Genomic DNA, 22,667 nt, shown 5'->3' on the forward strand with positions numbered 1-22,667 from the left:
TCTTATAATCCTGTTATGGATATTTATTATTATAGATCTAGAATCAAAAGAGACCTCAGGGGGCATCTAATTCACCTCCCTCATTTTACAGAGGAATGTGACTTTTTACAGTCACTTCAACTGTATACTACACAGTCTCCTCATCTGTCAAATGGAAAGAGCAAAAACACCTACCTTAAAATGTTATTGTGAGGAACAAAGGAGAATATTATAGAAAATACTTTGTAAAACCTTAAATTGCTACATACATGAGAACTGTTACTGATGTAATTGTTACTCTTTAATTCTCATCAGTTTTACTAGAAGTCATTTATTCCCCAACAGCTTGAGAGGTAGTTCTATCTATTGAAGTTCATTTTCTCTACAAAAGCCTTATGGTGATGTGTAGATGACCTTGAGTTCTCAAAACAAAAGCCCTGGCAAGTCCCACAAAGCTAGCAAGTTGGAAAGGCTTCAAGTGCAGGCCCACTATTGGACATTTTTTTTCCTGTTTTCTGAGAAGCAGCCTAGCTAAATTGGAAGACGCCTATCATCACAGGTTTAACCACTGGGAAAGAATTTTTGGCTGCAGCAACTCATTAAACTATCTACTGAAACATGATTGGTGTGAAAAAGATTTCTTTCAGTGGGTAAAGTACCCATACAGATGAAGCTTCAAATCAGAGAAAACCTGAAAGAATGTTACCTTAGCAGACAACATATCATCTATGCAATTTTCATATTAACTGGCCAGAATGTCTTCATTTTCATTAGTGTTTATGAAATCTATATTTCCCACCAAAGCTTGTACTACCTTTCACCTCAGGATCTTCAAGGATATGAGTATTATTCATTGATAAAGTTGATATTGAGCAGATGAACTCTATCTAATAGACTGAGTTATATCGGATTTTTTTTACATGTAGTTCTGACATGGAAGGACATCATTCTGCCTATAGTTAGGTCATATTTGTGTAATAATAAGACATACCATAATATGGTTCTTCAGTAGCTGAAATTAGTTCATTAATCCCAACAGCATGCATTAAGAAAAGAGTAGTGAAGAAAAATGAGGCCCATTGATTTCTTCAAAGCCACACAGTTAATTTTATTTTGTATAGATGCTTGTGCATTTGTAAAACACTTGTGGCCATAGCCAATTTGTTAATAGTGTTCTTTAACATTGGTTAATGAATGAAAAAGCATTTCTCAACCTCTGGCTATGAACCAAGAGTTGTGCTAACTACTGGGAATATAAAGGGATAAAAGAGACAGTCTCTGCTCTTTAGGAATTCAAGTACTGATGAAGGAGAGAACACATATAGGAAAGGTGAGCCACAAAACAGATTGAAAGGCTCAGTGGTCCTGAAAGTTACAGATCAGATAGCAAGGCAGTAGTTTTTAGGATGAAGCAACAGGGCAGATGACAGTGGCCAGGGTCCTGTAGGGCTCTGTGGTATAGCAGAGGGTAAGATTTGTAGTAAATTTAAAAATCTTTTCAAAGGTGATACTTATCAAGGTAAGATACAAACCAAAATTTAAAATTGCATATAAATTACACTTAATGATGAGAGATACTGAGCACACACTCCAAATAAGTCAAAGACAGAAATACCAATTGTACGTCATCATGTTGGTGGAAGTACTTATTCTGATAGCAAAACCTGCAAACAAAATGACTGAAAACACTTACATATGAATGCTAAATATGGCAATGCATTTGTAATCTCATCAATATGTAGATTCTCTTTAATGATGTATGTGTCAATTCACTATGACTGCCTATCCTGTGGGACTCTTGTTCATCTTCTAAAATGTCAGCTTTGGGGTTGACAACATGCTGGGTTTTACCCATGCCATCTAAAATACTGGAACTCATCCAAGAGTTTACTTGAGGAAATGAATGAAGCACATAAATATACCATCAAGGGGAAAAGGATGAAGAGAGATCAAGAACAGCTTTGCAAAAAAGATGGGGTTTTCTTCAAGTTTTAATGGAGCTAAGTCTGTATGAAAATACATGAAAGTTAATTCACTTCATCATGACTTAACAAGTCTCTCTCTACAAATTTGAAGAAACCTCTTCATGCTGGACTTTGACTCCAGCCCTAACATTCAAATATTAGAAGTACTTTCATTGGCTTGGTGTTCCCAGAACCTCCACTTTTAAGAAGTCAGAGATCAGTGTGGTAGCCTTTGATCCAGCAATACCACTCTTAGGTCTGTATCCATAAAAAAAGGGCAAAGGACCCACATGTACAAAAATATAGAAATTCTTTTTGTGGTGGCCAAGAATTGGAAATTGAGGGGATACCCATCAATTGGGGAATGGCTGAATAAGTTGTGCTATATGAATGTAATGGAATGGTGAGCAAGTGGACTTCAGAAAAACCTGGAATGACTGGTATGAACTGGTGTTGAGTGAAGTGAACAGAACCAGGAGAATACTGTACACAGCAACATTGTGTGATGATCAACTTTGTTAGACTTAGTTCTTCTGAGCAGTGTAATGAGGTAAGGCAATTCCAAAAGAATAATGATAGAAAGAGCTATCCACATCCAGAGAAAGAACTATGGAGGCTGAAGGCAAATCAAAGCATACTATTTTCTTCTTTTTTGGTGTTGTTTTTTGTTTTTTTTCTTTCTTGTGTTTTTTTTTTCCTTTTATTCTAAATGTGCCTTCACAACATGACAAATGTGCAAATATGTTTAATATGATCATAGATGTATAGCCTATATAAGATTGCATGTCATCTTGGGAAGGCAGGGGAGAGAAGGAAAATTTAGAGCTCAAAATCTTATAAAAGCAAATGCTAAAAACTAAAAATAAATACATTTTAAAAATAAAAAGAAATCCCAGACCAGTCATGTCTTATTCCTATCCAGGCTCAACTCCTAATGACTAGGGTATGAGTCCTGGAAACACCTTCCCACCCCCCAACTTCCTTTTAACTTTCCCACATAGATAAGTCTCTCTAGTTAACTTGAGGCATCCACTCATCCCAATAATCCTTTTAACTGCCCTTTCATTGTGGTCCTCATGTCTGCACCTGGCCCCACCCTAGAATGCCATTTCTTGATTCCATCTAGACCCATTCCTTGACCACTGTATATAAGTGTCCATCTTGACCGCATTAGATGGCCCAGATTCTTAAAATCTGGTCAATTACTCAAATTCTTAATATCAGGCCCGCCCCAACTGGTGTTTTAATAAACTCTGTCTCTGACTGAAAGAAGATTTGGGCCTAATTTTTTTGAGGCAGAACCTGCTTCATTTTTCTTTGAATTTTAGAGTTGCGAGTTCCCCTAGACCTCAACACTAACACGGAAGAGGTAACTTCATCTCTATCACCTGTTTCTGATTCCTTTCATGTCCTGTCTTCTCCATCTGAATATGAATTCCTTGAAGTCAAGAACTATCTTTTTTTCTGCTTGTATCTATATTCCCAGTGCTTAGAACATTGCCTGAAGATTTAATAAATATTCATTGACAGAGAAGTGATGAATTTAGGGTTCAGAATGAGACATATTTTTAAACATGGCAAATGAGAGAATCCACTTTGCTTCACTATGTATATTTGTTATGAATTTTTTTTTATTTTCCAATTAACTGAAGGATACGAGGAAGAAAAGGAATATTTCTATTACATAAATAATAAACTTTAAAATGAACATACAACAAACATATTATATCAATTCCATATATGTATATGTACATATTCATTGAATGATATAGCATATCAATACTTACAGGAAGTTAATTAAACAGAGAAATAGACCCTAAAACTCATACACTTAGGGAACTTCAACATGCCCTGTAAGACCTATAACAATCTGACAAACAAAAAAAAAAAAAACAAGAAAAGGGGAAAGAAAAGGGAGGGGAGGCTAAAAGGAAGGGAAGAAGTAGTATAGAGAAAGGGAAGTAAAAGGAAGGGGGACTGAAAGAAAGGAGGGAAGACCAAGGGAGATGTGGTCAAAAATTAAAACTCTATTGTGAAGGGAAAGGGAGGAGGGAGAACTAAAAGCACAAATTGGTGGAAATAGGATGGAAGGAAAGATACAGAGAGTATTCATAACTGTGAATGTGAATGGGATGAACTGTCCCAAGAAAGAGAGGAGGATAGCAGAATGGATTTAAAAAAATAATCAACAATATGTTGTTTACAAGAGACACATTTTGAAATGGGTATAACCATAAGGTAAAGGTGAAAGGTTGGAGGAGAATATATTATGCTTCAGCTGATGTAAAAAAAGCAAGAGTACTGATCCTAATCACAAACAAAGCAAAAACAGAAACAGATCTAATCAAAAGAGATGAGGAAGGAAACTATATCCTGCTAAAAAGCACTATAGACAACAAAGCCATATCATTACTAAACATATATGTACCAAGTGGTATAGCACCCAAATTCTTAGAGGAGATGTTAAGAGGATTGCAGGAAGAAATAGACAGAAAAACCATACTAGTGGAGGACTTCAACCTCCCCTTCTCTGAACTTAATATAACCCAAAAGTAGACAAGAAAGAAGTTAAGGAGATGAATAAAACTCTGGATAAGGTAGATATGATAGATCTCTGGAGAAAATTGAATCGGGATACAAAGGAATATACCTTTTTCTCAGTGGTACATGACATATAAAAAAACTGACTATGTAATAGGGCAAAAAAAAAAATCTCGTGATCCAGTGTAGAAAGGGAAAGATAGTTAATGCATTCTTCTCAGATCATAATGCAATAAAAATTATATGTAACAACAGGCCATGAAAAGATAGATCAAAAATTAACTGGAAGCTAAATAATCTAATTTTAAAAAATGAATAAGTTAAACAGAAAATGATAGAAACAATCAACAACTTCATTCAAGAGAATAATGAGAAAACCTACCAAAACTTATGGAATACTGTAAAAGCAGTTCTTAGGGAAACTTTTATATCATTGAATGCCTACATGAATAAAATAAGAAAGAGGAGATCAGTGAATTGGGCATGCAACTGAAAAAGCTTGAAAAAGAAGAAATTGAAAATCCCCAAGTAAATACCAAATTATAAATACTAAAAACCAAAGGAGAGATTAATAAAATTGAAATTAAGAAAACTTTTGAACTAATAAATGAAACTAAGAATTGATTTTATGAAGAAAACAATAAAATTTAGAAACCTTTGGTCAATTTGATTAAAAAAAAGAAAGAAGGAAACCAAATTACCATTATCAAAAATGAAAAGGGTGAATTCACCTCCAATAAGGAGGAAATTAAAACAATAATTAGAAATGACTTTGCCCAACTGTATGCCCATAAATTTGATAATCTAAGTGAGATAGATGAATATTTTAAAAAATATAAATTATCCAGATTAACAGAAGAGGAAGTTGAATACTTAAATAATCCCATCTCAGAAAAAGAAACTGAACAAGCTATCAATGAACTCCCTATGAAAAATCTCCAAAGCCAGATGGATTTACAAGTGAATTCCATCAAACACTAAAAGAACAATTAATTCCGATAATACATAGATTATTTGGCAAAATTAGTGGAGTCCTACCATATAATTTTTATGATACAAATATGGTTCTGATAGCTAAACTAGGAAGAGCCAAAAGAGAGAAAGAAAATTATACATCAATTTCTCTAATACATATAGATATAAAAAATTTTAAATACAATATTAGCAAAAAGAATACAGCAACTTATCATGAGAATAATATGTTATGATCAAGTAGGATTTATACCAGGAATGCAGACATGGTTCAATATTAGGACAATTATCAGCATTATTGATCATATCAACAACAAAACTAACAGAAACCATATAATTATCTCAACTGATGCAGAAAATGCTTTTGACAAAATGCAACACCCATTCCTATTGAAAACACTGGAGAGTGTAGAAATAAATGGAGCCTTCCATAAAATAATAAGTAGTATCTACCTAAAATCATCAACAATCATTATATGCAATGGGGATAAGCTACATACATTTCCAATAAGATCCGGGATGAAACAAGGAAGTTCATTATCACCATTGTTATTCAATATGGTATTAGAAATGTTAGCTTTAGCAATAAGAGAAGAAAAAGAAATTAAAGGAATTAGAATAGGCAAAGAAGAAACCAAGTTATCACTCTTTGCAGATGATATGATGATATAGTTAGAGAATCCCAGAGAATCAATTAAAAACTACTTGAAATGATAAGCAGTTTTGGCAAAGTAGCAGGTTACAAAATAAACCCACATAAATCATCTGCATTCCTACATATTACTAACAAAGCCCAACAGCAAGAGACAGAAAGAGAAATCTCATTTAAAGCTGTAGTAGACACTACAAAATACCTGGAATTCTGCCTGCCAAAACAAACCCAGGGACTATATGAACACAATTACAAAACACTTTTCGCACAAATATAGTCAGATCTAAATAAGTGGATCAATTGCTCATGGGTAAGCCAAGCTAATATAATAAAAATGATAATTCTACCTAAATTAATTTACTTATTTAGTGCCATACCAATCAAACTACCAGGTAATTATTTTCTAGAGCTAGAAAAAAGTAATATCAAAATTCATTTAGAACAACAAAAGGTCCAGAACATCAAGGAAACTAATGAAAAGAAATGCTACAGGTGGTGGTCTAGCCCTAGCAGATCTCAAATTGTACTATAAAGCAGCAATCATTAAAACCACTTGCTACTGGTTAAGAAAGAGAGGGATAGACTAATGGAATAGGTTAGATACTCAAGACACAGTAGGCAATGAATACAGCAGTCTACTGTTTGATAAACCCAAGGACCCCAGCTTCTGGGATAAGAACTCACTGTTTGACAAAAACTGCCTGGAAAACTAGATAACAGTGTGGCAGAAGCTGGGCATAGACCAAAGCCTGACCCTGTACACAAGAATAAATTCCAAATGGGTGCATGATCTAAGTATAAAGATTGATACTATAAACAAATAAATTAGGGGAACAAGGAACAGTGTATTTGTCAGATTTGTGGAGAATGGAGAAATTTTTCACCAGACAAGAGATAGAGAACTTACTTTGATTACATTAAATTGAAAAGTTTTTTCACAAACAAACCCAATGCAACCAAAATTAGGAGGGAAGCAGAAAACTGAGAAAGAAGGAAAAGGCTCCTTAGCAGCTACCGAGAATCTCATATGGCCAAACAAACACTTCCAAAAGGAGTTTTGCAACTAGTATCTGTGATAAAGGGCTCATTTCTAAAATATATAGAGAACTGAGCCAAATGTACAAAAATACGAGTCATTCCCCAGTTGATAAATGGTCAAAGGATATGAACAGGCAGTTTTCAGAGGAAGAAAGTAAAGCTATCTAGTCATATGAAAAAATGCTCTAAATCACTATTGATCAGAGAGATGCAAATCAAAACAACTTTGATTATCAGATTGGCTAACATCACAAAACAGGAAGATGATAAATTTTGCAGAAGATGTGGGGGACACTAATTCATTATTGGTGGAGCTATGAGCTGATCCAACCATTCTGGAGAGCAATTTGGAACTATGCCCAAAGGGCTACAAAAATGTGCATACCCTTTGACCCAGCAATATCACTTTTAAGACTGTATCCCAAAGAGATCATAAAAGTGGGAAAATGTACAAAAATATTTATAGCAGCTCTCTTTGTGATTGCCAAAAACTTGAAATCAAGGGAATGCTCATCAATTGGGAAATGGTTGAACAAGTTGTGATATATGCATGTAATTGAGATACTGTTGTGCTATAAGAAATTATGAACAAGAAGACTTGTTCAAGAAGACTTCAGAGAGACCTGGAAGGACTTGTATGAACTGAGGCTGAGTGAAAGGAGCAGAAACAAGAGAATTTTGTACACAGCAACAACCATAGGGTGTAAGGAATTTTTTTGGTCGACTTAGCCATTCACAGCAATTCAAGGACCTAAAAAATTCCTAATGGAGTCTTGAGGAAAAATGCCTTCCCCATCCAGAGAAAGGCTATTTTCTCTTCTGTTGTGTTTTGTTTTTGTTCGTTTGTTTCTCATAGTTTCTCAGGGAGGGAGGAGGCAAGGAGAGGGGAAAGAGAGTTAGGGAGAGGGAGAAAATCTAAGACATATGGAAGTGATTGTAGAAAACTGAAAGCAAATAAATAAATTTTAAAAATAAAAGTTAAATAAATAAATATAAATAAATAAAATAAAACAAGAAATAGTCTGTGGAACTCAATTGATTTGAAAAAATTTAGCTGTGGTGTATCTCTGGCAATTATTTAAAGGGAATATATGTATATCTCAGATGTATATAGAACCTTTAAAAAAAGTTGACCATAAGCTAGAGCATAAAAACCTCAAAAACAAATGCAAAAAAAGCAGAGATATTAAACAATTCATTACTAATAACAATAATATGAAAAATTATCATTCAAACTGAAATGGAAACTAAACAAATTAATCCCAAAGAATATGTGGGTCAAAGAACAAATCATAGAAACAATAGATTATTTTCCTCAAATGAAATGACAATTAGGCAATATACCAAAACTTTTGGAAAGCAGTCATTGTAGTCTTAGGGGAATGTTCTTCTATGTAAATAGTTACATCAACAAAAGAGAAGAAATAGATCATTGTTGGTGAATCTATTAACTGGCATAACAAAATAAAAAAGCAATTGGGAATTATGCAAATAAAGTAGTTAAACTATCTACAACTTTTGACCTGGAGATGCCACTCCTGGAATTTGCCCCCAAGGAGGTAACTGACAAAAGAAAAAGGCTCTATGTACACCAAAGCATGCAGAAAAAGTTGTTTTTAAGTGCTGAAAAATATGGTCACCCTAAGTGCTTTTATTTTTTGTACAGTTACACTGATGAAACAAGTCATGTAACTAACATCCAAACAGTGTGGAAGAAAAGTGAAAAACTGTTCAAAGACTGAAATGAACTCCCTGCATATTGCAGCAACTGATGCCAGTCAGGAAAAGAGAACTCATACATTATCTGTGAGACAAGGAAGCAAGACTTTGATGTTTCTTGACAAATACTGTCCAGAAACTGAAGGTACCACAGTATATTACTGTGCTATAAGAAACCATAAATATAATGAATACAGAGAAAAATGAAAAGCCTTATATAAATTAATGAAAAGGAAAATAAAAATGCCAAGAAAATAATATGCACAATGAATTCATATGCATAAATAGGGAAAAAAAGCTATAAAACAATCAAAGTAAATGTTGCAAAGTGACAAAAAAAAGGTTTGTCTCAAAGAAGAAATATGAGAAGTCACCTCCCCTCATTACTTTGCAGAAGATCCAGTTTGGGCAATTACACCTAATGCTAGATTTTTTGGAGGAACTGATTGGTTTTACTGATTTGTTTTTCATCTTCATCTTTTAAAAAAAAGCAAATTCTTTGTTATGAGGGATGGTACTCTTAGAATGAGAGGTGAATAAAAATTTGGGGGTATGGAATTTTACATGTATTTTCTCACTACATATATATATATACATATACATATATATAAAAATTTTGCTGATATTTTTACACTTCTTCCTCTATTTTTTCTTCAAAAATATTACTAGTTCTATATAATGACTTCCTAGGAAGGAGAACAAAAAAGTAATCAGAAAAAAAGTTTAGACATTTAAAGACAAAGAATATCAATCAATTTTTTTTATAAAACAAAAAAGAAAAACTTAAGCTGTGAAAACAAAAGGCATGAGCACAAAACATTTTCAAAAAAGATTGAAAAATTGGACATGCAAGGAATTACAAATCACAAAAAAATGAATCAATAAATAAAATAGGAGCTGGTTTTTAATGGGGAAACTAATAAAACAGACAATCATTAGATAAACTTCTTTTTTAAAGAGAAAGAAAACCAAATTTTTAATGTCAAAAATGGAAGAAGGAAAAGATCTCAACAAATAAAGAAGAAATAAAGGAAATGTTGTCCAATTATTTATTATGTTGACTGGCTACTTATTTACTGCCTCCAAAAAAATTCTCCACCCTCAAAAACATTTCCTTTCATCAATCCATCCTCACCTACTATCATTCTCTCTCTCCTCCCTTTTTTCGCTAAGATTCCTCAGAAATGCATTTATTGTAGGCACCTCTATCTCCTTTCCTTTCACTTTCTTCTGAACTCCTCAATTCTGATTTTGAGCTCATCATTTGACTGAAATTGCTGTCTCCAAAGTTATCAGTGATCTCTTAATTGTTGATTCTCATGACATTCATGAATTCTCATTCTTCTTGTCATCTTTGTAGCCTTTGAAACTATGCTTTGCTCTAATTTCCTTGATATTCTCTTCTTTCTAAATTTCCATGACAGGAAAAACTTCAGTTGCTCATGGGTAGGCTGAGTCAATATAACAAAAATGACAATTCTACCTAATTTAATTTACTTATTTAGTGCCATACCAATCAAACTATCAGATAATTATTTTCTAGAGGTGAAAAAAAATAATATCAAAATTCATTTGGAAGAACAAAAGGTCCAGAATATCAAGGGAACTAATGAAAAGAAATGCTAGGGAAGGTGCCCTAGCTCTAACTAGATCTCAAATTGTATTATAAAGCAGGAATTATTAAAAACCACTTGGTACTAGCTAGGAAACAGAAGGGTAGACCAGTGGAATATGCTAGGTACTCAATACACAATAGTCAATGAATATAGCAATCTACTGTTTGATAAACCCAAGGACCCCAGTTTCTGGGATAAGAACTCACTATTGGACAAAAATTGCTGGGAAAACTAGACAATAGTGCGGCAGAAACTAGGCATAGACCAATGCCTGACACTGTACACAAGAATAAAGTCCAAATGGGTACATGATCTAGGTAGAAAGATTGAAACTATAAACAAATTAGTGGAGCAAGGAATAACATATTTATCAGATTTACGGAGAAGGAAGGAATTTTTGACTAAACAAGATATAGAAAGCATTATGAAATGCAAAATGGATAATTTTGAGTACATTAAACTGAGAAGTTTTTGCACAATGAAACCAAGTGTAACCAATATTAGGAGGGCAACAGAAAACTGAGAAAGAATTTTTGCAACTACTGTCTGTGATAAAGGCCTCATTTTTAAAATATACAGAGAACTGAGTTAAATGTACAAGAATACAAGTCATTCCTCAATTGAGAAATGGTTAAAGGATATGAACAGGCAGTTCTCAGAAGAAGAAATTAAAACTATCTATAGACACATGAAAAAATGCTCTAAATTGAATAGAGAGATGCAAATCAAAACAACTCTGAGACACCACATCACACCTATCAGATTGGCTAACATGACAAAACAGGAAGATGATAAATGTTGTAGAAAGTGTGGGAAAGTTGGAACACTAATTCATTGTTGGTGGAGTTGTGAGCTGATCCAACCATTTTGGAGAGCAATTTGGAGCCCAAAGGGCTACCAAAATGTGCACACCCTTTGACCGAGCAATACTGTCATAGAAATAGGACTGTATTCCCAAGACATCATAAAAATGGTAAAGGGTCCCACATGTACAAAAATATTTATAGCGGCACTCTTTGTGGTGGCCAAAACCTGGAAATCAAGGGGACGCCTATCAATTGGGAAATGGCTGAATAAATTATGGTACATGAATGCAATGGAATACTATTGTGCTAAAAGAAATGATGACCAGGAAGACTTCAGAGAGGCTTGGAAAGACTTATATGATCTGATGCTGAGGGAAAGGAGCCAGAACCAGGAGAACTTTGTACAAAGCAACAACCACAGTGTGCAAGGATTTTTTCTGTTAGACTTAGAATTTCTTTACAATGCAAAGGCCTAAAAAATTGCCAAAAGTCCTTTAAGGCAAAATACCTTCCATATCCAGAGAAAGAACTATGGAATTAAATTGCAGAATGTAGCAGATCATTTTCTTTTGTATTATGTTTTGATTTATTAGATGATTTCTGCCATTCATTTTAATTCTTCTGTGCAACATGACTATGGTGAAAACATATTTAATAGGAATGTAGGAGTAGAACCTATATAAAATAGTATGCCATCTCAGGGAGGGAGGGGGAACAGAGGAGAAGGAAGGGAAAAAAATCTAAGTTATATGGTAGTGATTGTAGAACGTTGAAAATTAAAAAAAGAAAAAAAATAAAGTGACATAGTTATTTAGCAGTAGAATTGGGACTAAAACTTAGCTTCTATATTCAGTGGTTTTTTTCCACTACTACATGCTGTGTTGATGTAGATTACTGTTAAATAACCACAATTAATATATGCCTATAGTATAAAAATTAATTAATTAATTAATTAATTTCCCTGACAGGTTACCCTCTGACCTGTCTGAGAACTCCTCAGTCACTTTTGTTAGATCTTCATCTATATCCCATGACAACTAAGCATGAGTGTCTCACAAGGGTCTGTCATGGGCTCTCTTCTCCTTATATAATATTTTGCTTCATGATTTCACCAGCTCCAATGGATTCAATTATAACTTCTATGTGGTTGATTGTCAGAGCTATCTGTGTAGTTCTAACATATCTCCTAATCTCTGGTCTCACATCTCAAACTGCCTATTGGACATTTCAAGTTGTGTGCCTTAAAGCTAATGAGGGGATCAAGCAGCTGACCTGAATCTCAGCCCTGAGTGGTGACCCTGAGGTAAGGAGGAGTGTTGGCTCAGTAAACCTGGAGGTGGTTGGGGAGAGGGAACCCTACTCACAGATAGTGGGCATTAAAGTTTGTGATTGCTCACAGACCAGGGTGCAGGCCAGGAGAAGAGTAACTCTTCTCCCTTGATTGTGCCACCTTGGAGGAACTGAGAATTTACAAGTCCCTAGAGTATACCCTTCACCTGACAAAGGACTCAAAAGTCCAGGAAAATGTCCCCAAAAAGGAAAAAATATGACTGTAGAAGGTTACTTTCTTAGCGAATGGGTATTTTTCTCCATCCTTTCAGATAAGGAAGAACAATGCATATGATTAGAGGGAGACATCAAAGTCAAGGCTTCTTCATCCAATATCTTGAAAATAAATTTGCAATAGTCTCAGGCCATGGAAGAGTTCAAAAGAGATTTTGAAAATCAAGTAAGAGAGGTGGAGGAAAAATTGGGAAGAGAAATGAGAGCAATGCAAGAAAATCATGAAAAATGAGTTAACAGCTTGCCAAAGGAGACCTAAAAAATTGTTGAAGAAAATAACATCCTTAAAAATAGACTAACCCAAATGGCAAAAGAGGTTCAAAAAGCCAATGAGGAGAAAAATGCTTTAAAAAGCAGAATTAGCCAAATGGAAAAGGAGGTTCAAAAACTCACTGAAGAAAATAGTTCTTCAAAAATTACAATGAAGCAGATGGAAATTAATGACTTTATGAGAAACCAAGAAATAACAAAACAAGAGCAAAGAAATACAAAAATTGAAGGCAATGTGAAATATGTCATTGGAAAAATAACTGACCTAGAAAACAGATCCAGGAGAGACAATTTAAAAATTATGGGGCTACTTGTTAAAAAAAAAAAAATCCTAGACATTCCCTTTCAGAAAATTATCAAGGAAAACTGCCCTGATATTCTAGAAGCAGAGGATAAAATAAATATTGAAAGAATCCACTGATTACCTTCTGAAAGAGATCCAAAACAAAAAACTCCTGGAATACTGTAGCCAGATTTCACAGTTCCTAGGTCAAGGAGAAAATATTGCAAGCAGTCAAAAAGAAACAGTTCCAGTATTGTGGAAATACAATCAGGATAACATAAGATCTAGTAACTTTTCTACATTAAGGGACTGCAGGGCTTAGAATATGATATTCCAGAAGTCAACTGGGATTTTGGATTAAAATCCAGGAACAAGGATTAAAACCTAGAATCACCTACCCAGCAAAATGAGTATAATATTTCAGGGGGAAAAATTATCATTCAATGAAATAGAGGATTTTCAAGCATTATTGATGAAAAAAACTAGAGCTGAATTTAAAAACTGACTTTCAAACACAAGAATCAAGAGAAGCATGAAAAGGTAAACAGGAAAGAGAAATCATAAGGGACTTACTAAAGTTGAACTGTTTACATTTCTACGTGGAAAGATAATATTTGTAACTCTTGAGACTTTTCTCAGTATTTGGGTAGTTGGAGGGATTATATACATATACATAGAGAACAGGATGAGTTGAATAGGAAAGCATGATTTCTACAAAAATAAAATTAAGGAGTGAAAGAGGAATATATTGGGAAGAGAAAGGGAGAAATGGAATAGGGGAAATTATCTATCATAAAATATGCAAGGAAAAGCTTTTTCAATGGAGGGGGAAAGGGGGGAGGTGAGAGGCAAAAAGTGGAGCTTACTCTCATCACCTTTGGCTTAAGGAGGGAATAACATGCACACTCAATTTGGCAAGAAAATCTGTCTTACACTCCAGGAAAGTAGGGGAGAAGGGGATAAGTAGGCTGTGCAGAGGGAATGATAGAAGGGAGGACAAATGGGAGGAGGGAGTAATTAGAAGTAAGCACTTTTGGAGAGGGACAAGGACAAAAGAGAGAATAGAATAAATGGGGGACAGGACAGGATGGAGGGAAATATAGTTAGCCTTCATAATATGACTATTATGGAAATCTTTTGTATAACTACACGTGTATAGCCTATATTGAATTACTTGCTTTCACAGTGGGGATGTGTGGGGAAGGAGGAAGGGAGAGAAGTAGAAACTCAAAGATTTAGGAGCAAATGTTGAGAATTGTTTTTGCATGCAACTGGGAAATAAGAAATACAGGCACTGGGGTATAGAAATCTGTCTTGCCCTACAAGAAAAGTAAGAAGATGGGGATAAGGCAAGGGAGGGGTGTGATGGAAGACAGGGCAGATTAGGGGAAGGGATAATCAAAATGCATTGTGTCTTGATGTGGGTGGAGGGGAGAGATGGGGAGAAAATTTGGAACTCAAAATCTTGTGGAAATGAATGTGAAAAACTATAATTAAATAAGCTTTTTAAAAAATACAAATAAACAAATAAATAAATACTCTGAGGTAAGGTTTTTCTTTGGGACTTACTGATTGAAAGTGTTTGTTTGGCCACTGGGTAGCTACTAAGGAGCCCCTTGACTTTGAAAATCCAAATGTTGGTGCTTCTCTCTCTGGTAATTATATATGTAATTGTCAGACAGTTGGATCTGTTTATTAATCTGTGATTGCTTATGGTCATATAAGTTGGAAACCCTGTCTGTTGGTCTTTATTTCTCTGCTTGTATTTTCTCTGTTGGTATATGTGTTTGATTAAAGTGATTGTTGACCCCTCAAAAGTTGCTTGACTTTTAGAAAAGCAGATCTAAGAACCTGTACAGCAGGCCCTCCTGTGTATGTTGTGGTCCTTGCTGTTAGAAGCTGTCAAACTGAACTTCATAAAGTACAGATCTGGCCATGTTACTCTCTTATTCAATGAACTCTAATAGCTTCTTGTGACTTCCAGGATCAAATATAAAAACCTCTCTTTTGTATTCAAAGCTCTTCATAACCTGGCCCTTTTCTAGCTTGTAATGGTAATTTAAGAGGGGAGAACTTTCATATTCATTAATAGGCCCATGTGACCTGCCTGGGTCACATGACTCTGAGTCACATGGAGGCTGTGGTGGGAGGAGTTTGCTGAAGGGGTGGAACAAGGGGAGGCAGAGCTAGATGAGAGCTGGGAGGAAATTAGTGAGAGCAGTCAAAACTGAAGTATGCAGGAAAGCCTGAAGCTGACTAAGAGAATGAGAAGGGAATTTTTTTTTAAAGAGAAGCTTGTTTGTGAATTAAGGGAGGCCTGCTTGTGATTTTTTTAAGGGACCTGGTTTGTGGGAAGCCTAACAGAGGGAAGGGTTGGGGATAGTGTTGTTCTCTGCATTGTTACTGTGAATAGATTTTTGTTGCTATTTTTGACTTTCTGGTGTCTGAATAAATGTTTTGGTTCTGTCTTCCATGTGGAGAGTCTGTGGTATTTCGTGATTCATAATTGCTCCACAATACTCATGGTTGCCATACATGCTGTGAATATAGCATTGGTGCTACATTGCTTCCCAGATTTCTTATACTTATTTCCCTCTTTCTTTCCTTACACACTCTGTGATTTAGTAGCAATGGTCTTTGTGCTATGCCTTAAGCAAGGTGGGTACAGTGAAGGGGAGCACCATGAAGCTGATGTGGGTTTTGCAATCAAAACTAATCTAATCAGCAAGCTGGTATGCCTGCCAAAAGGAGTGAATGACAGGCTCATGACAATGCAATTGCCACTCACAGGAAAACGTCATACCACCATCATCAGTGCCTATGCTCCCACCATGACAAACCCTGATGAGGTCAAAGAAAAATTTTATGATGACCTAGAGACCCTTATCATCAATGTGCCAAAAGAGGACAAGATTATAATTCTAGGTGACTTTAATGCTAGAGTAGGCTCAGATGACCAGACTTGGCAGGGAATCCTAGGGAGGAATGGAGTTGGAAACAGCAATGATCATTTACTGCTGAAGACTTGTACATTGCATGACCTCATCACCAACAGTGTCTTGCATTTACCTAAACTCAATAAAACTTCATGGATGCACCCTCACAGCAAACACTGGCATCTAATAGATTATGTGATTGTAAGGAGAAGAGACAGACAAAATGTGAGAGTGACAAAGGTAATGTGTGGTGCAGAGTGCTGGACTGATCATAGACTTATCCTTTCCAAGCTAAATACTCACATTCATCAAAAGAGCCACCCCCAAGGCAAAATGACTACCAGAAGAATTAATGTCAACAAATTAGAACTCTTCTCTGAGTGTGAACAGTTTGATGCTGACTTGGAGGGAAAGTTGAGCCAACATATAGTTGGCAACAGTGGAGCAGAAAAGGAGTGGGCAGCTCTCAGATTTGATGTACAGCACTGCATTTGCTCATCTGGATCAGAACACTCACAAACAACAAGACTGGTTTGATGAAAATGATGGAGAAATTCAGAAGCTGCTAAATGAAAAACATGAACTCCACAGGATTTACCAGCAGGATAGTTCATCCACCTCTAAGAAGGCAGCATTTAACTCCATCAAAAGCAAAGTACAAGCAAAGCTTAGAGAGATGCAGGATTCCTGGCTCAATAAGAAGGCAGACGAAATTCAGTTTTATGCTGATAGTGACAATCCAAAGTGCTTTTATGATTCCCTGAAAGCTATTTATGGACCAAAAACTTATGGTGCATCACAACTACTCAATGCTGATGGAACCACATTGATTACTGATAAGGACATGATCCTAGAGAGATAGGATGAACATTCCCATAGTGTTCTCAACATATCATCAACAATCAATGCTCAGGCCATTGACCATTTACCTCAGGTTGAAGTCAGTCTCTCTTTAGATGAACTTCCAACTGAAGAAGAGGTTTTGAGGTCCATTAGGCTCCTTTCATATGGCAAAGCATCTGGTGCTGATTCTATTCCAGCTGAGATTTACAAGGTAAGGGGACCATTGCCCATACAAAAACTGACTGAAATTTTCTAGGTCATATGGCAAGAGGAGGCTATCCCCCAGGAGTTCAAGGATGCCTCCATTGTCCATCTCTATAAGGGTAAAGGGAATTGTCCTGTGCTAATCACAGGGGGAATCTCTCTCTTAGTCATTGCTGGCAAAATTCTTCCTACAGTCCTCCTTAATAGGCTGATCCTCCACCTGGAAGATGGGCATATACCTGAAAACCAGCATGGCTTCAGAAAGGGCCGAGGAACAGTTGATATGGTGTTTGCTGCCCAACAACTCCAAGAGAAATGCCAGGAGCAGAACAGAGGTCTGTATGCAACGTTTGTGGATCTGACCAAGGCCTTTGACACTGTTACTCATGAGGGTTTATGGAAAATTATGTCAAAATTTGGTTGTCCAGAGAAGTTCATCAGTTGTTCAGTTGTTTCAGTCTTGCCTGATTCTTCATGACCCTATTCTGAGGTTTTCTTGACAATGACAGTAGAGTGACTTACCATTTCCTTCTCCAGATCTTTTTACAGAAGAGGAAAATGAGGAAACAGGATTAAGTAACTTCCTCAGGGTCACATATTTAGTAAGTGTCTAAAGCCAGATTAGAACCCGTGTATTTCTGATTCCAGGTCTGATGGTGTATCCACTGCATCACCTAACTATTCCAAACTGACATTTGGAAGAATTATATTAATTATTTAAGTATATTATACTAATTGTTTTAATACAATTCTTTAAGCAAACATCCAGAAGAATTATACTTAAAAACTACAAAATACTTTTTACAGAAATGAAGTCACCAGAGATATTTTGAAGAGATATTAACTGCTTGTGTTTGGGCCATAACAAAATAATAAGCATAACAATACTACCTCAATTAATTTACTTATTCAGATCAATGCCAGTCAAACTAGCAACAGGTTATATTATAAAGCTATAAAAATAATAACAAGATCCATAAAGTGGAATACAATATTAAAAATATTAGAGTAAATATGAAAAATCAAAGTGAGAAGCAAAGGAATCCAGAAGTAACATATCTCCAACTACATGTCAATACTGTAATCATGAAAACTATTTGGTACTGTTTGCCTCAGTTTTCTCATCTGTAAAATAAGCACACCACTACAGTATCTTTGCAAAGCAAATCTAAAATGTAGTCATGAAGAGTCAAATATGACTGAAACAACTAAACAACAAAAAGCTACAAATAGAAAACTTGAAGAGTGGGTAGATTAGGAACATAAGGAGGAGAAGTAAACAAATACCATATCATAGTGCTTAAAAAAAATTCTAAAATATTGTTATCTAATTAATATAAAGTATAATGTGGTTCATTTCCATTAAAACAAAGATTCATCATTCAATAAAAATTGTGGAGAAAACTGAAAAGCAGCCTGGAAGAAATTAGATTTAGACTAATATCACATACCCTACAACACAAGAAGCAAATGGATATTAGCCAAGGAATAAAAGTTCACATCAAGGGACAAATTAGAGAAGCAAGGAAATAAATATTTTTCATAGTTCTGAATGGAGAATAGTTCTTAACCAAATGAGAGATGAAAAGGATCAAAGAGGTAGATTAAAACATTAAAATTACATAAAATTGGAAAAAGCTTGCACAAACAAAATGAATGCGGTTAAAATTAGAAGTAAAACAGATAATTGGACATTTTCTTAAAGAATTTCTCTGATTAAGCATGACATCCAAGATATTCAATGAACTGATTCAAATATTTAAGAGACAGTTCTCAAAAGCAGAGAATTGAACTCTTAACAACTCTAAGTACAAATATGCTTCAAATGAAATACAATAAGAAAAATTTAAATAAAAAATACTCTGAAGTTCCAACGTATACATATCAAATTGGAAAAGAGGACAAAAAGAGAAAAATGTAATTTGTTCAAGGGGTTGCAGGAGAACAAGTGCACTATTGGCATATCTCTGAAATGATTTAGTCATTCTGGAAAGCAGTTTGGAACTATACACACAAAGTCAATCTGTGCATAGATATCTTTTGGCCCAGAAATGGCAGGTCTATATCCCCAAAGAGGTTCAAAAAAGATAGAAAAGACCCATGCAAAAATAGTCATACAAAATTTTTGCTGAAACAGAGAACTGGAAATTAAGGGGGTGGTCAACAATCAAGGGATAATTTGACAAATTATGCTGTATGGTTGTAAAACAATATTATTGAACCTTAAGAAATAAAAGGCATGGCCTTTGCTTAGCTCTTTACTAAATCTTAGATCTGTGACTTTTGTGTCAATAAAGCTCCCAGTGACTCCAGAGAAGATCTAAGTGAATTCATCTACATTTTGAACCAGCCCTACCACTTCTCTCTTCAACATGATGGTGCTGAAACCTGGGAGTCCAAATACAAACTGGAATCCAGTGGTCTTCTCCTAGCCACTTGGATAAGAGATCAGGAAACTGGGGCAGAGAGGAGATAACTTGCTTGAGATTACACAGGCCCATATGATCTGCTTAAATCGCCTAGAAGTCTGGGTCACATGTGGTTGGAGGAGCTTGCTGAAGAGGCAGAACAGGAAGGATGGAGCAGAACCAGGAGGAAGTGAGTGAGTGGGATCAGGTCAGAGAGGAAAGAGCAGGCCAACTGACACAGGTCAACTGACACAGGCCCAAATGACACATTGTGACAGCTGATAGTGAGAAGGCCCAGGCTGAGGGAGGGGAGGTTTGAGATTGGCTTTACCATCAGCTGTGATCATGTTTATTAACTTCTTGGTCACCATGACGGATTTTTGCTTTCTGGTTCTGGGATTTGGATTTCTGATGTCTAAATAAATGCTTTTCTTCTGCCTTCTATATGGAGAATCTTTTATATTTTGCAATTGAGAACTACACTGGCATATTCACAGTCACCAGCAGTGCTGTGGATATTGCCTTGGTGATACATTTGATGTCATGAACAGGATCATAAAGGAAAAATCTTTATTTAGAGGCAGAAATTATTTAGAGGAACACATTAATATCTCAGGGTGGGAGAATTTACCATATTCCCCACTAGGAAGAGAATTGGTTAAAAGCACTGGCCCCTGTGAAAACTGAGAAGCAAGGTTATAGAAGGGGAAACTTGGAGATTTGGAAAGGTTTTTGCAAGGAATACCAATAAGACCAGAGAAGGAGTTGGTAGGAGTAATTAGGAGAGGCTGGATTTTATTAACAGCTTACTGTATTATGTGTAGAAACAGAGATGAGCTACTTAAGGAAAAAATTCACATGGAAAAAAAGTACAAAAGCAGCCTGGGGTAGGGGTGGGGGGTCTTACACAGAAGGAAAGGCTGTTCATTTAGCTCAGAAGAAGCTGAAGGCTAACAACAGAAATGCTCATCTGACCTTTCTACAGACCCAGTCTAGTTGTCACAGTGACAAATAAAGTGAAATAATTTTAGTGGAAAAAGTTTCTCAGTCAGAAGCATGCCCAATAGTGAGGCAGAAACAGGAGAACCAAGGAGGTAACCCAATGTTTAGGGAAATAATTGAGGATTTTACTCAGCAGGAGGTCACAGAAATTTTGAGTCTGTTCACTCAAAGGATGGGAGAAATATTAATATCTTGGATGGTGAGAATCAGTGATGACAGATCAAGAGGAATAGCTATTGATCCTAAAAGACAACATTGCTAGAGAGAGAAGAATAAATAGCCAGTAAATTCAAAATCAGAAAAAATTGACAAGGGAATTGTTTACTGCTCCATTGAGATCAGGGGTAGATTTTAGAAGCATGGATGGCATTCCAACTAATGAACTGTACAGAATGTACCGAGAAAAAGGACTAGATACTAGATGAAATAGAGAAGTAAGAACTGCCTCTACAGATCCTGTTGAACCCTTGTATCCAAGTTTGTTGCACCTTCAGGGAGAATAGGAAGTAGGCCAAACCCCAGAACAGATTTGAATTAGCAGCTTGAGAAATACATGTATTGACCAGAGTAATAGATTCTAATTATCAAGGAGAAATTATTGTAACATTGCAAAATTTAGGTGATGGACTCATGTGGTTTTGAAAAAATGATAGAACAGTTCAAGTGATTATTATTCCTGATGAAACAAGACCGCTTGTGAAAACTTACCCTCCTTCTGAAATAACTAACAGAGGAACTGAAGGACTGGGCTCTACTGATAGAATAAAATTGGGAGCTAAACTGTGGGTAAAATGGAAGCCAGATGACATTCCAAAGGCTGCAGAAATTATAGCAGAAGAGAAATATAACACTATAACTGTTGTTTATTCAGGAGAGGATGATTACGAAATTGTACCCTTAACTCATATTCTACTGTGAATGAGGCTGTGATAGTGGGATTATGTACTCCAGAACCACAGCTGACCCTGTATCTACCCTGCTTCTGGGTATTTTTTCCTTGTTTTGTTTGTTTGTTTGTTTTTGGGCTTTTCATCTGTTAAACTTGTTTGCTAGATTTGTTTCCTACAGGCTTAGTACCTGCAGATGCTTGATCCCTTAAGCAGGATGTCACCTCTTATCCCTGACAGTGATGTGTTATCTCTGGACCTGAAGTCAATCAAACTCCAGATGTGAGCTAAAGAACTGATCTCTCAAATGAGACCTCTTGGGGTAGGGACAGCTCTATATCCAATATTAGCAGGAAGTAGTTGTGGAAGAAGAGACCTTCACCCCCTACCCTAAGATTTTGGGCCCCATTTGTTGAGGGGGAATGATGGGGTACTTGTAATATCAGTTGCCCCACTAACCTATGTAATGAATATGAAAGATCTTGGTGCCAAATGTAATAGCAATTTAAACAGAAAGACCTTTCTCATTAATTAATAGGCCCATATGATCTGCTTAAATTGCCTGGAAGCAATTGACATGGGTCACATGTGGTAGGAGGAGCTTGCTGAAGAGGTGGAAAAAGAATGGTGAAGTGAAACAGGGAGGAAGTGAGTGAGAGGGGTCAGGTCAGAGGGGAAAGAGCAGGCCAACTGACACAGGCCCAACTGACACATTGTGACAGTTGATAGTGAGAAGGCCCTGACTGAGGGAGGGGAGGTTTGAGAATGGCTTTGCCCTCTGCTGTGATCATGTTTATTAACTTCTTGGTCACCATGACAGATCTTGCTTTCTGGTTCTGGGATTTGGCTTTCTGATGTCTAAATAAATGTTTTTCTTCTGCCTTCCAAAAAAAAGAAAGAAATGAAAGGAACAAATTTAGAATAACATGGAAAGACTTAAATAAAATGACATAGAGAAAAGTGAGTAAAACTCAAAGAAAAAAG

At 35.9% G+C, this 22,667-nt stretch overlaps 1 long non-coding RNA gene across 2 annotated transcripts in view; it reads right to left on the reverse strand.

Moving 5' to 3' along the window:
- LOC140505866 (uncharacterized) overlaps nt 1-22,344 on the reverse strand; it is a 46,480-nt gene extending 24,136 nt beyond the window's left edge. Inside the window, exon 1 of one of the 2 annotated variants that reach the window (XR_011967687.1) lies at nt 22,143-22,344. This is a non-coding gene — a long non-coding RNA (uncharacterized lncRNA). Of the gene's footprint in view, nt 1-21,873 lie in introns of both variants that reach the window. The other variant, XR_011967685.1, reaches the window with a different exon arrangement.
- Between the last annotated feature and the right edge of the window lie 323 nt (nt 22,345-22,667).

Source organism: Notamacropus eugenii, chromosome 1, assembly GCF_028372415.1.
Source record: "Notamacropus eugenii isolate mMacEug1 chromosome 1, mMacEug1.pri_v2, whole genome shotgun sequence".
Lineage (NCBI taxonomy): Eukaryota > Metazoa > Chordata > Mammalia > Diprotodontia > Macropodidae > Notamacropus > Notamacropus eugenii.